Below are 12547 nucleotides of genomic sequence, written 5' to 3' on the forward strand. Positions count from 1 at the left end.
TGGGCCGAAGGGCGTGTTTCCAGGCTGGATCTTCTTCTTCTTGCGTATGGCGTGCACAGCCTAAAGTTGTAGGACTACTTGTTCAATTTGATCTTACTTGATTGTGCACGCCGGGTTGATTGCATTTGTCAAAACAGGGCGGACCACGTGAAGGTTGCAATCTCCCACCCCAGGCTCTATGACGCCATGTGGCACTAACATATCATTGAATCATTGAATTGAATTATTCAAACATATGGTATTCATTTATTGATTTTCACCAATAATTCACATTTCATAATATGAAAAAATATACATAGTTCACTAGCAAATGTTTCTGCATAAATACATTTGGGCAGAAGTCTGGACATTCTACGGGGAGTTGAATACAAAGTCTTCAGGTGAAAATACCATAGGTTGGATTTACAAGTGATCATTCAGGATCTGTGCTTGCAGTGAAGAGGTGGGTTGGTGCTGGGGTGAATGGCTTTGCACATCCAATGTTCGGCAGCAAAATGCCAAAAGTCATCGCGGAATGGTAAGGTAGAAAGCGCGTAGATCTGGCCAAGGCCCATGCGTGACGAGGGGTTCCACCAAAACGAAAGCTTCAATGGCAGCGGAAGGAAGGATGTGTTGAGTGCCTGTGAACACAACTTACACCACAGCTAGGCTTATGTACAACACCAATAAACTCAAGGGAAAGGTTACCCAAGTCCAATTATGATTATATATTGTGTGTATATCAGGCTGGTGTGCACTGCAGTCTTGCAATCATGGTATGAAATCAAACCGTACAAAAACTGAGCGAGATTGAACAGGCGGTGAGGTTAATGGTGTAGATGGCCACTAATGACAGTGGGTCGAAACAATAGTGAGAGCAAAGGTGTTACTATACATTACTTTATAACCAAATCCAGATTACATACATGCTTCCAAGTAGAGCCTGCCTACATAACCCCAGCCTGGTGCGTGGATCCTGATGATGTGTCTTGGGTTTGATACCAAGACAGACATACGCATTCAGAGAAAGACGCAAATTGCTGGAGTAACATAGATGGATGACATTTTGGGTCAGGACCCTTCCTCAAACTGAAGAAGGAACCCCACCCCAAACCTATCCATGTTTTTCAGATTTCGTGCCTGACCCGCTGTTACGACAGCATTTTGTGTCCTTCCTTGTAAACCAACACCCGAAGTTCTTTGCATCAACACAACACTCAGCTTCCCCCTCTCCCCTCCCGTCATCTTAGTCGTCCTACCAGTTCTACTGTTCGCATCCTTGGATCCCTCTCGTTGGCACATGTTTCAATAGAAAATAGGTGCAGGAGTAGGCCATTCGGCCCTTCGAGCCAGCACCACCGTTCACTGTGATCATGGCTGATCATCCACAACCAGCACCTCGTTCTTGCCTTCTCTCCATATCTCCTGACACCACTATCTTTAAGAGCTCTATCTAACTCTCTCTTGAAAGCATACAGAGAATTGGCCTCCACTGCCTTCTGAGGCAGAGAATTCCACAGATTCACAACTCTCTGGGTAAAAACGTTTTCCCTTATCTCCGTTCTAAATGGCCTACCCCTTATTCTTAAACTGTGGCCCCTGGTTCTGGACTCCCCCAACATCAGGAACATGTTTCCTGCCTCTAGCATTTCCAATCCCTTAATAATCTTGTATGTTTCAATAAGATCTCCTCTCATCCTTAATTCCAGTGTATACAAGCCCAGCCGCTCCACTATATCAACATATGACCGTCCTGCCATCCTGGGAATTAACCTCGTGAACCTACGCTGCACTCCCTCAATAGCAAGAACGTCCTTCCTCAAATTTGGAGGTCAAAATTGTATACACAACTGCAACAGGTGTGGTCTCACTAGGGCCCTGTACAACTGCAAAATGACCTCTTTGCTCCTATACTCTTGTTATGAAGGCAAACATGCCATTAGCGTTCTTCACCGCCTGCTTGCTTGCTTACTTTCAGTGAGTGATGAACAAGGACCCCCAGATCTCTTTGTACTTCCCATTTTCCCAAGTTGACACATAATTTCTCAGCCAAAAGGGGCCATTATGGGCTCCACCTTTCCTGTGATCATCTGTTGCTGGCCTTGAATTGTTCCGCCCTGTTCTCGCCGCCAGTTTATTTCCCCCCCCCCCCCCCCCCCCCCCCGACCCCCCTCACTTCTACCTTTAGTCCGAAGAAGAGTTCCAACCTGGAAATGTCACCTAATCTTTTTCTCCAGAGTTGCTGCCTGACCTGCTGAGTTACACCAGTACTTTGTGTCAATCTTCAGCTTTGGGTTGGGTTTGGGCCTGCCAATCCAGCTGATCTACAGCAAAGCGATTAGCTTAGTGTATTCTCTGGGCTTGATTGTAGGACAATGGGACTAGTGCAGAGGAAGTACAATGGTTGGCATGGACACGATGGGCCGAAGTGCCTGATTCTGAAGGTTTTTAATGAAAATACGCCTACTGTCATCTCTAAAAAGTAAAATATATGATTTTCAAATTTTTAATGTATTGGTTCTATACTTTGATTTTATATATTTTAGTTATTATGGGTAAAGAATTGTTAATAAATGTGGCCTGATTTTTAATTAGAATGCACGCCGGGAGTATTTTGTTTGACTGTATGAATCAATGACTTCAGTTTCAGTTTTAGAGAAACAGCATGGCAACGGGCCCTTCGACCCACTGAGTCCACGCCGGCCATCTATCCCCAGTACACACTAGTTCTACGTAATCCCACTTTGTCATTCACACCCTGCACACTAGGGGGCCATGTTACAAAGACCCGATTAACCGCAAATCGAGGAAACCGGAGCACCCGGAGGAAACCCACTTGGTCACAGGGAGAACATGAAAAATCCATACATACAGCACCCGCGGTCAGGATCGAACCCGGGTCTCTGGCGCTGTGAGGCAGTAGCTCTACCAGCTGTGCCACTGTGCCGCTTCTTAATGTTGCTTACATTTTCATTGATATTGTCTACAACAAAAGCACTGGCCGTAGGACTTGATGACTCCATGTAGCATGTGTGTGACTCTTTGTCTCTGTTTACCATCACAGATCCTGCACTGGCCACCACTCCACTTAAAGGTCTCAAAGTTATACAGGCTTACCATTGGAGGCACGGTGTGGTTGTAAACATCCACGCTCTCCTACAGATACAATGAATGAATGAATAACTATTTCTGGAGAGGAATGGAAGGTTTGTTTTGAAGACATTGTTCTATCATAAATTCATGTAATTGGAGTAGAATTATGCCATTCAGCCCATCGAGTCTACCCCGCCATTCAATCATGGCTGATCTGTCTTTCTCTCTCAACCCCATTCTCCTGCCTTCTCCCCATAACCCCCACACCCTTACTCATCAAGAATCTACCAATCTCCACCTTAAAAATACCCAATTGACTTGCCCTTCACAGCCGTCTGTGGCAATGAATTCCACAGATTCATCACCCTCTGACTAGACATTTCTCCTCGTCACCTTTCTTTTATTCTGAGGCTGTGCTCTCTGGTCCTAGACTCTCCAACTAGTGTAAACATCCTCTCCACATCTACTCTATCCAGGCTTTTCATGGCTTGATACGTTTCAGTGAGGTCCCACCTCATCCTTTTCTACTCTAGTGAGTACAGGCCCAGTGCCGTCAAACATTCATCATATGTTTACCCAATCATTCCTGGGAACATTCTCGTAAACCTCCTCTCCAAAGCCAGATATGGGGCCAAATACTCACAATACTCCAGCGAGTACAGGCCCAGTGCCGTTAAATCAATATTCACTGAGTCTCATATTGGGATGTTTAAGCCACACCAGGGCCACACTCCCAGGCCACCGATGCCTGAATATCTTACCTGTAGAATAGAACATAGAGCAGTACAGAAGATAGACACAAAGGCTGGAGTAACTCAGTGGGACAGGCAGCATCTCTGGAGAGAAGGAATGGGTGACATCTCAACCCGAAACATCACCCATTCCTTCTCTCCAGAGATGCTGCCTGTCCCGCTGAGTTACTCCAGCGTTTTGTGTCTATCTTCGGCTTAAAGCAGCATCTGCAGTTCCTTCTTATACATAGAGCAGTACAGCACAGGTACAGGCCCTTTATCCCACAATGTATGTGCCGAACATGATGCCAGGTTAAACTAATCTCTGCCTGCACATGATCCACATCCCTTCATTCCTTGCCTATCCATGTTCCACACTAAAAGCCACTTTAATGCCACTATCGTATCTGCCTCCACCACCACCCCTAGTAGAGACATAAACACGTTTTCTGCTTTGTATGTTTATGTGGATAGGACCAGTCTGGAATGGGTATCAGCTTCAGAGGTTACAGCTTCGATGGACACTCCAGTTTCATGCCCATGGATTTTCCTCGATCGAACTTCTCACCTGCAAGCAACAACATCAAAGAATCAGAAGCTGCAACATAACCAATCATTTAGCCATACAGCACGGAAACAAGTCCCTCAACCCATCGAGTCCACAGGTTCAGGTTCAAGTTTATTATTGTCACGTGTACAGTGAAAAGCTTTGTTTTGCATGGCTGAAAGATACAGCATGGAAACAGGCCCTTCGGCCCACCGAGTCCACGCCGGCCATCGATCACCCTGTGTCCACGGCAGTTCTATGTTTTTCCACTTTCTCATCCACTCACTGCACACTAGGGGAAATTTACAGAGGGCCAATTAACCTACAAACCTACACGACTTTGGGATGTGGGAGGAAACCGGAGCACCCGGAGGAAACCCACATGGTCACAGGTAAAAAGTGCAAATCCACTCAGACAGCCCCCAAGGTCAGCATTAAACCTGGGTCACTGGGCTGCCCATAAAATGCTATCCATTCAAATTATATAATACTCTAGACAAATACAATTAAGTCAAACTCAAGTATAATAAACTCAAGTTTAGTTTATTAATGTCACACGGGCCGAGGTACAATGAAAAGCTGAATGTTGTTGCGTGTTATCCAGTCAGCGAAAAGACTACATGAATTACAATCAAGCCGTCCACAGTGTACATATACAGGGGAAGATACAGAGTGCAGAATATAGTTCTCAGCATTGTAGCACATTAGTTCCAGGGTCGGCAATGGAATAGAGGTTAATCGGACAGTACCCTAGCTTATTGAAGCCTGAAGCTGTTCCCGAGTCTGGTGGGACCTTTTGCCAAATGGGAGCAGGGAGAAGAGGGAATGGCTGGTGTGGGGCAGGTCTTGGATTATAATGTCTGCTTTTCTGAAGCATCACAAAATATAGCTGGAGTCAGTGGTGGGGATGTGTAAGAAGGAACTGCAGATGCTGGTTTAAACTGAATATAGACACAAAGTGTTGGAGTAACTCAGCGGGACAGGCAGCATCTCCGGAGAGAAGGAATGGGTCAAGACCCTTCTTCAGATGGGGTGTCTGGTCTGTGTGATGGACTGGGCTACATCCACAACTCTCTACAATTTCTTGCGGCCTTGAACAAGTTACTTACACTGATCCTTTTTTCTCGGCACCGCTTCAGTCTTTATGCTCCAAAATAAAATGTAACAAGACTTGGAAACATCTGCAAGCATTCTCTTTTCTTGCATGGTTTGCAGTTCAAGCGTCATCAATGTGCACAAAGGCTTCTCTCGGCACAACCCATCAGCTCCCTGTATCATTACATCTCTTTCATCTCCAGCTGCACAGAAATCGTAGGGATCTCTGAATTATTTAGGACTTCAGTGCACTATACTCTTCCCAGTCTGGGCTGAGGAGAGAGCAGTTCTTAAACGATGCTTTCAAATAAATGCTGCACTGCGTGGAAACTTAATTTGTTTTAGTTTAGCTTTAGATTTATTGCCACTTGTACCGAGGCACAGTGAAAAGCTTGTTTGTTGCCCGCATCCAGTCAGCGAAAGACATCGGAAATACATGATTATAATCGAGCCGTCCACAGTGTACAGACTGTGGAACAGCATCCCCTTTCCCATCAGAACTGCCCCCTCCATCGACTCTTGTCAAGTCAAGACTAAAGACTTATCTATACTACCAAGCCTTTCCTGACGTCCTCTGAGTGAGGGCTACATGTATATATGTATGTAGTTTGTTTTGTTGTGCTATTCTTATAACAAATGTAAAGCACTTTGGCCAACGAGAGTTGTTTTTTAAATGTGCTATATAAATAAATGTGACTTGACTTGACAACAGATACATGATTAAGGGAATAATGTATAGTGCAAGATAAAGTCAAGTAAGGTCCTATTAAAGATAGTCCGAATGTCTCTGATGTGGTAGATAGTAGCTCAGAGCCGCTCTCTAGTTTTTTTTATTTTTTGTCTAGTTAAATGTAGTGTTTGTTGTTTTTTAATAGTATTTTTAAATGTGTAAATGTGGGGGGCGGGGGGGGGGGGAAACTGTTTAAATCTCTTCCCTGTCCAGGAGACCCGACTTTTTCCCTGTCGGGTCTCAGCTGTCGTTGGGGCCTAGCACCGTGGAGCAGCCTCCAGCCTGAACGACCCGGGGGCTTGGGAGACTGCGGAGCTGCGGAGCTGCGGATCTGCGGACTCACCATCGTGGGGCTGGCCGGCCTCGGAGCGTGGGGAGCGGCGGTGACTCGCTGCTGCGACTCGACTCCTGGGGCTCGGAGGCTCCAGCAACGCAGCCGCAGGTCCGGTGGACTGGGACATCGGGAGCTCGCGGGTCTGGGAGGAGAGAGAGAGACCGCTTCCCGGAGCTCCCGCAACGCGACTTCTCCAGCCGGTGTCACGGGGTTGGAACAACCCGGACCGGGACAGTACATCACCCGGTACGGCTTCATGGCCGTGGGACTCACCATCGCCCGTGGGGGTTCCAACCTTGGACTTTCAGACCGGGAGCGGGGCCGTAAATCGCCCCGCGCGGCCTAAAATGGCCGTGGGACTTATCATCACCCGCCTGGGGCTTGGACATCGGGAGAGACACGGAGAACAGGGGAGAGAAAAGACTTTTCCTTCCATCACAGTGGCTTCACTGTGATGGATGTTTGTGTGAATTTAATTATGTGTATGTCTGTAAGACAGTGTCTTTGTTTGTATGGCTGTGGAAACAACATTTCGTTTGAGTCTCACTGGGGCTCAAATGATAATAAATTTGTATTGTATTGTATTGTATTGTAGCTGGTGTTAGGATAGAAACATAGAAACATAGAAAATAGGTGCAGGATAGGCCATTCGGCCCTTCGAGCCTGCACCGCCATTCAATATGATCACGGCTGATCATCCAACTCAGTATCCTGTTCCTGTCTTCTCTCCATACCCCCTGATCCCTTTAGCCACAAGGGCCACATCTAACTCCCTCTTAAATATAGCCAATGAACTGGCCTCAACTACCTTCTGCGGCAGAGAATTTCTGAGATTCACCACTCTCTGTGTGAAAAACGTTTTCCTCATCTCGGTCCTAAAAGATTTCCCCTTTATCCTTAAACTGTGACTCAGAGGATGGTTCAGTTGTCTGATAACAGCTGGGAAAAAATTGTCCCTGAATATTGAGGAGTGTGTTTTCACACTTCTGTACCCCTTGCCTGATGAGTGGAGAAGATGGAGTCGTCTTTGATTATGCCGGTGGCCTTGATGAGGCAGCGTGAAGTGTAGATGGAGTCAATCGAAGGGAGATTGGTTTGTGTGGTGGTCTGGGCTGCGTCCACAATTCTCTGCAATTTGCTGTGGTCTTGGATGGGGCTCTCCAATGTCCACAATGGGGTAGAGATGAATCAGACAGTACCCTAACATGGATGGACCGTTCAGAAGCCTGATAATTCATAAGCCTGTTCAGAAGCATGTCACAGCCTTGTGGAATTTCTCTCTGTCGGTATTTTCACAAGCAAATCAAACCACATCAAGCACACAGCGTGACATGTGGATGGAGAAACAGTCAGATCAAACCACAAACACCAGATATCAAAGACATCGCTGACGTTCAGAACTTCATTATTCTGCAAAGACTCGTTAAAAAATTTGTATCCCTTTACATCAGAGATTAAACCCATCACTGCTTGCTAACTTTGTGCAAAACTAAAGCGGCTAATAACACGTAAAATATCCACAGCACAGCTTATAAAGTGGAAAACCTCCAATTTAAAATGATCACCTTATCTCTTCAAAGAAAAATCCCTGAAGGGTCTTATGTAGTCAATGGGAATCTCCATTAAAAAAATACTAATTTGTGGAAATAAAGAGCTTGATAGTGTTTTAATGGTTTAATTTATCTGATTATCCCACGTTGCTCTCTCCTTTTATCCAGTTAAAAATAGCTCCTAATTTCAGCCCACACAGTTTATTTTCCTAATTGTCAATTAGGACACGGTTGTTCCCTCTCAAGCGAAGCAATGTTTAAAATACCGTTTCTGAAGCTATAGCACAAGGCTGACTGTTTATTCCTCTACTTTCACCTCTCCCTTGTCAAACTGGTGTTCAGGAGACCTTTGAACTATCTTTAATCGTACTTTATCCAACTTCAATGTCATATGAATTCATGCAGATGCTGTCTGTACGGAGTTTGTACGTTCTCCCCGTGACCATGTGGGTTTTCCCCGAGATATTTGGTTTCCTCCCACACTCCAAAGACGTACAGGAATGTAGACAAATTGAATTGGTATAAATCTAAAAATGATCCCTAGTGTGTGTAGGATAGTGTTAATGTGCGGGGATCACTGGTCGGCGCGGACTTTGTGGGCTAAAGGGCCTGTTTCCGTACTGTATCTAAACTAAACTAAACTGTGCCTACCACTGTGTCCAGATTGGTGTTGAAGGTCATCATTCCAAATATTCCTACCCATGTCATCTTCCTCCCTGGGCTTGCTGTGGCCGTGCATCAACTTGATGCGATTAGCGATGGAGGGAACCTGGACCATTATGTTGGAGGAAGGAACTGCATCTGCTGGTTTAAACCAAAGATAGACACAAATTGCTGGAGTAACCCAGCGGGACAGGCTGCATCTCTGGAGAGAAAGAATGAGTGACGTTTCGAGTGGAGACCCTTCTTCAGACTGAATCAGGGGAGTGGGAGATACGGAGATAAGGAATGTAAAGTGTGAAAATAAGATAAAGGGGATGCTGATCAAGGAAAGTATAGAGCTAGGAGAATGTAACAACAAAACAAACAGAGATAACATGTTTGAAACATTATGCAATTAGTATTTATACGGTTCATAAGTTCATAAGTGATAGGAGCAGAATTAGGTCATTCGGCCCATCAAGCCTATTCCGCCATTCAGTCATGGCTGATCTATCTCTTCCTCCTAACTCCATTCTCCTGCCTTCTCCCCATAACCTCTGTCACCCGTACTAATCAAGAATCTATCTATCTCTGCCTTAAAAATATCCACGGAATTGCCCTCCACAGCCGCCTGTGGCAAAGATTTCCACAGATTCACCACCCTCTGACTGAAGAAATTCCTCCTCATCTTCCTAGAGGAACGTCCTTTAATTCTGAGACTATGACCTCTGGTCTGAGACTCTCCTACTAGTGGAAACATCCTCTCCATATCCACTCTATCCAAGTCTTTCACAGTTTACACCTCACCGGGAGGACAATTGGCCCGCTGTGACCCAGCTGATTGAGAAAGAACGAGCGGTTCTCTGGATGCTTTCAAGAGAGAGCTAGATAGGGCTTAAAATCAGCGGAGTCAGGGGATAAGGGGAGAAGGCAGGAACGGGGTACTGATTGTGGATGATCAGCCATGATCACATTGAATGGTGGTGATGCCTCGAAGAGCCGAATAGCCTACTCCTGCACCTATTGTCTATTGTCTATAAGTTCATAATTTCTAGGAGCATAATTAGGCCATTCGGCCCATCAAGTCTACTCCGCAATTCAATCATCGCTGATCTATCTTTCCCTCTCAACCACATTCTCCAGCTTTCTCTCCCCATCACCCCTGACACCCTAACTAATCAAGAATCTTTCGATCTCCACCTTAAAAATATCCATTGACCTGGCCTCCATAGCCATCTCTGCCAATGAATTCCACAGATTCACCATATCTTGCACTAAATGTTGTTCCCTTTGTCTGTGCACTGTGGACGGCTTGATTGTATTTGTGTTGCCTCTTTTCTTTTAGAATCTAGTCTTTTTTTGGGTGACACAGTGGTGCAGTGGTAGAGTTTCTGCCTTACAGCTCCAGAGACCCTGGTTCGATCCTGACCTCGGGTGTTGTCTGCACGGCAATTGTACGTTCTCCGTGTCACTGCATGGGTCTTCTCCGGATGCTCCGGTTTCCTATCGCATACCAAAGATGTACAGGTTTGTAGGTTAATTGGCCTCTGTAAATGGTCACTAGTGTGTAAAGTAGAACTAATGTCGGTCGGCGCGGACTCGGTGGGCCAAAGGGCCTCCAGAGACCTGGGTTTGATCCTGACTACAGGTGCTGTCTGTACGGAATTTTCACGTTCTCTCTGTGACAGCGTGGGTTTTCTCCGCATGCTCCGGTTTCCTCCCACATTCCAAAGATGTGCAGGTATGAGTTGACTCTAGGTTATTGTCACGTGTACAGTGAAAAGCTTTTGTTGCGTGCTAACCAGTCAGCAGAAAGACAATACATGATTACAACCAAGCTATCTACAGTGTACAGGGACAGATTCAGGATAAACGTTAATTCAGCTCCAGTAAATTGTAAATTGTTCCGAGTGTACGGATGATCACTGATTGGCTCAAGCCGGGTGGGCCAAAGGGTCTGTTTCCACGCTATATCCCTAAATTCTAAAGTGCACTTTGAATGGTGCACCCAGCTTGTTTAGGATAGATACTGTAATTTACACCGGCTGCTTTTTCTAATTTTCTTATATTCTTACCGAATATATATGGAGACTTAAACCTAAATATTACAAAGGCCAGATGAAATGACTGTTTATACTGTGAGACCTTAGTAAATATTAATGTGTGCTGTGGCCTCTGAAAATATTCTTGTAGAAGATACTGTCTTGGGAAAGGTAATGAAAAACTGGTGGAGATTTCTGTGATCCAGGGCGCATAAAGATATGAAAACGACAGCAGTTTCCTTCCTGCCTTTTAGAAACGGGTCAAGTGCGTTTGAAAGACTAGTTATAATTAACAAAGGACTTGCAGTGAAGAATCAGCAGAAACTAACTTGAAACATTCCAGAAATCAAAGTGCTGGAAGAACTCATCGGGTCAGGCAGCATCTGCGGAAGGGATGGACAGACGACGTTTCAGGTTGGGACCCTTCTTCAGTCTGCCTGATCCCTTAGGTTGGGCAGTCTAACAAGGACAGGACCTTGACAGTGAATGTAGTGTAAGTCCTGACTACACTACAAGACCTACAGGCGAGCAATAGAGGGATGAGAATCACATATTGAATATGTAGAAATTCTGCTGGATTACATTTTGGGAGTGGCCAGTGTGAACCAGGGAAACCTTGCAAGATCAGATTCAGATTCAGATTCAGATTCAATTTTAATTGTCACTAGACCAAGTGCAGCCCGTTGGGTCTGCTCCCCCAATGGTGTGATCCCCCAACCAAATATTCCACCATGCACCCGTCTCCTCCATTGGAACTGAGCCCGTTGCCAAATGTAAGTTTCCAGCACTCCCCTGCCTCCCTCAATTGCAGCCCTCCCCTGCCTGCTGCAGCAGTGAAAAGTTCAGTGTTCCTGTCTTGCAACTTTGTTTGGAAGTGTGTTGGAAGCTGATGTAAATGGAGAAGCCTGTTTATTTTTGAAATACTTGGGGGGGGGGGGAGAAGGATTTGATTAAAAACATGTACTTCAACACGACGAAATGAAATGAGGAGCGGATACTTAGAAAGAAAAGCGAAATCTCTACCGAAATGGAAAAGACGTCGGCGATCCTGCGTCCGGTTTCGGAGTTGTGGAGCGTCAAAGGAAGAAACGCGCGGCGGACGCCGTACGGCGGCAGGCGGACTGATTTGAGTTTTATATATATATAGATAGATAGACCAAGTGCAGACCCGTTGGGTCTGTTTCCCCAACAGCGGGGGGGGGGGGGGGGGGGGGGGTGGGGAGGGGGAGTAGGGGCTGCGGCATCACACTCAAATTAACCACCCCCCAAACTCACAGGTGGGGGGAGGGGGGGGGGGGTGGGTGAGAAGAGGGGAGGGAGGGGAGAGGAGGAGGAGGAATTACAGATTTGGGAGGGAAAGGAGAGCGGGGTAGGGGGGGAGAGAGAGGGGGAGGGGGGGAGAGAGAGATGTGGGGGAGGGGGGATGGGGGGGAGGGAGGGGGGGGGATGGGAGGGAGGGAGGAGGGAGGAGGGGGAGAGGGAGAGACGGGAAAGAATTGGGAGGGAGAGGGAGGAGGAGAGGGGTAGGGGGAAGGGGGCGGGTGGAGAGAGGGAAGGGGGTGGGGTAGAGAGGGAAGGGGGGTGAGGGAGAGAGGGAGAGGGGTGAGGAGAGGAGAGGGAGAGGGGTGAGGAGAGGGAGAGGGGTGAGGAGAGGGAAACATAGAAATTAAGTGCAGGAGTAGGCCATTCGGCCCTTCGAGCCTGCACCACCATTCAATATGATCAAGGATGATCATCCAACTCAGTATCCTGTACCTGCCTTCTCTCCATACCCCCTGATCCCTTTAGCCACAAGGGCCACATC

At 46.5% G+C, this 12547-nt stretch overlaps 1 protein-coding gene across 1 annotated transcript in view; it reads right to left on the bottom strand.

The window, feature by feature from the left end:
- Positions 1-3973: 3973 nt before the first annotated feature.
- The window catches only part of sema4gb (sema domain, immunoglobulin domain (Ig), transmembrane domain (TM) and short cytoplasmic domain, (semaphorin) 4Gb), a 113737-nt gene continuing 105163 nt past the window's right edge, over positions 3974-12547 (bottom strand). The window contains exon 16 of the transcript XR_008724684.1: positions 3974-4371. The gene's annotated coding sequence lies outside the window, so the exon portion shown is untranslated. The remainder of the gene's footprint in view (positions 4372-12547) is intronic.

Source organism: Leucoraja erinacea, chromosome 15 (genome assembly GCF_028641065.1).
Source record: "Leucoraja erinacea ecotype New England chromosome 15, Leri_hhj_1, whole genome shotgun sequence".
Lineage (NCBI taxonomy): Eukaryota > Metazoa > Chordata > Chondrichthyes > Rajiformes > Rajidae > Leucoraja > Leucoraja erinaceus.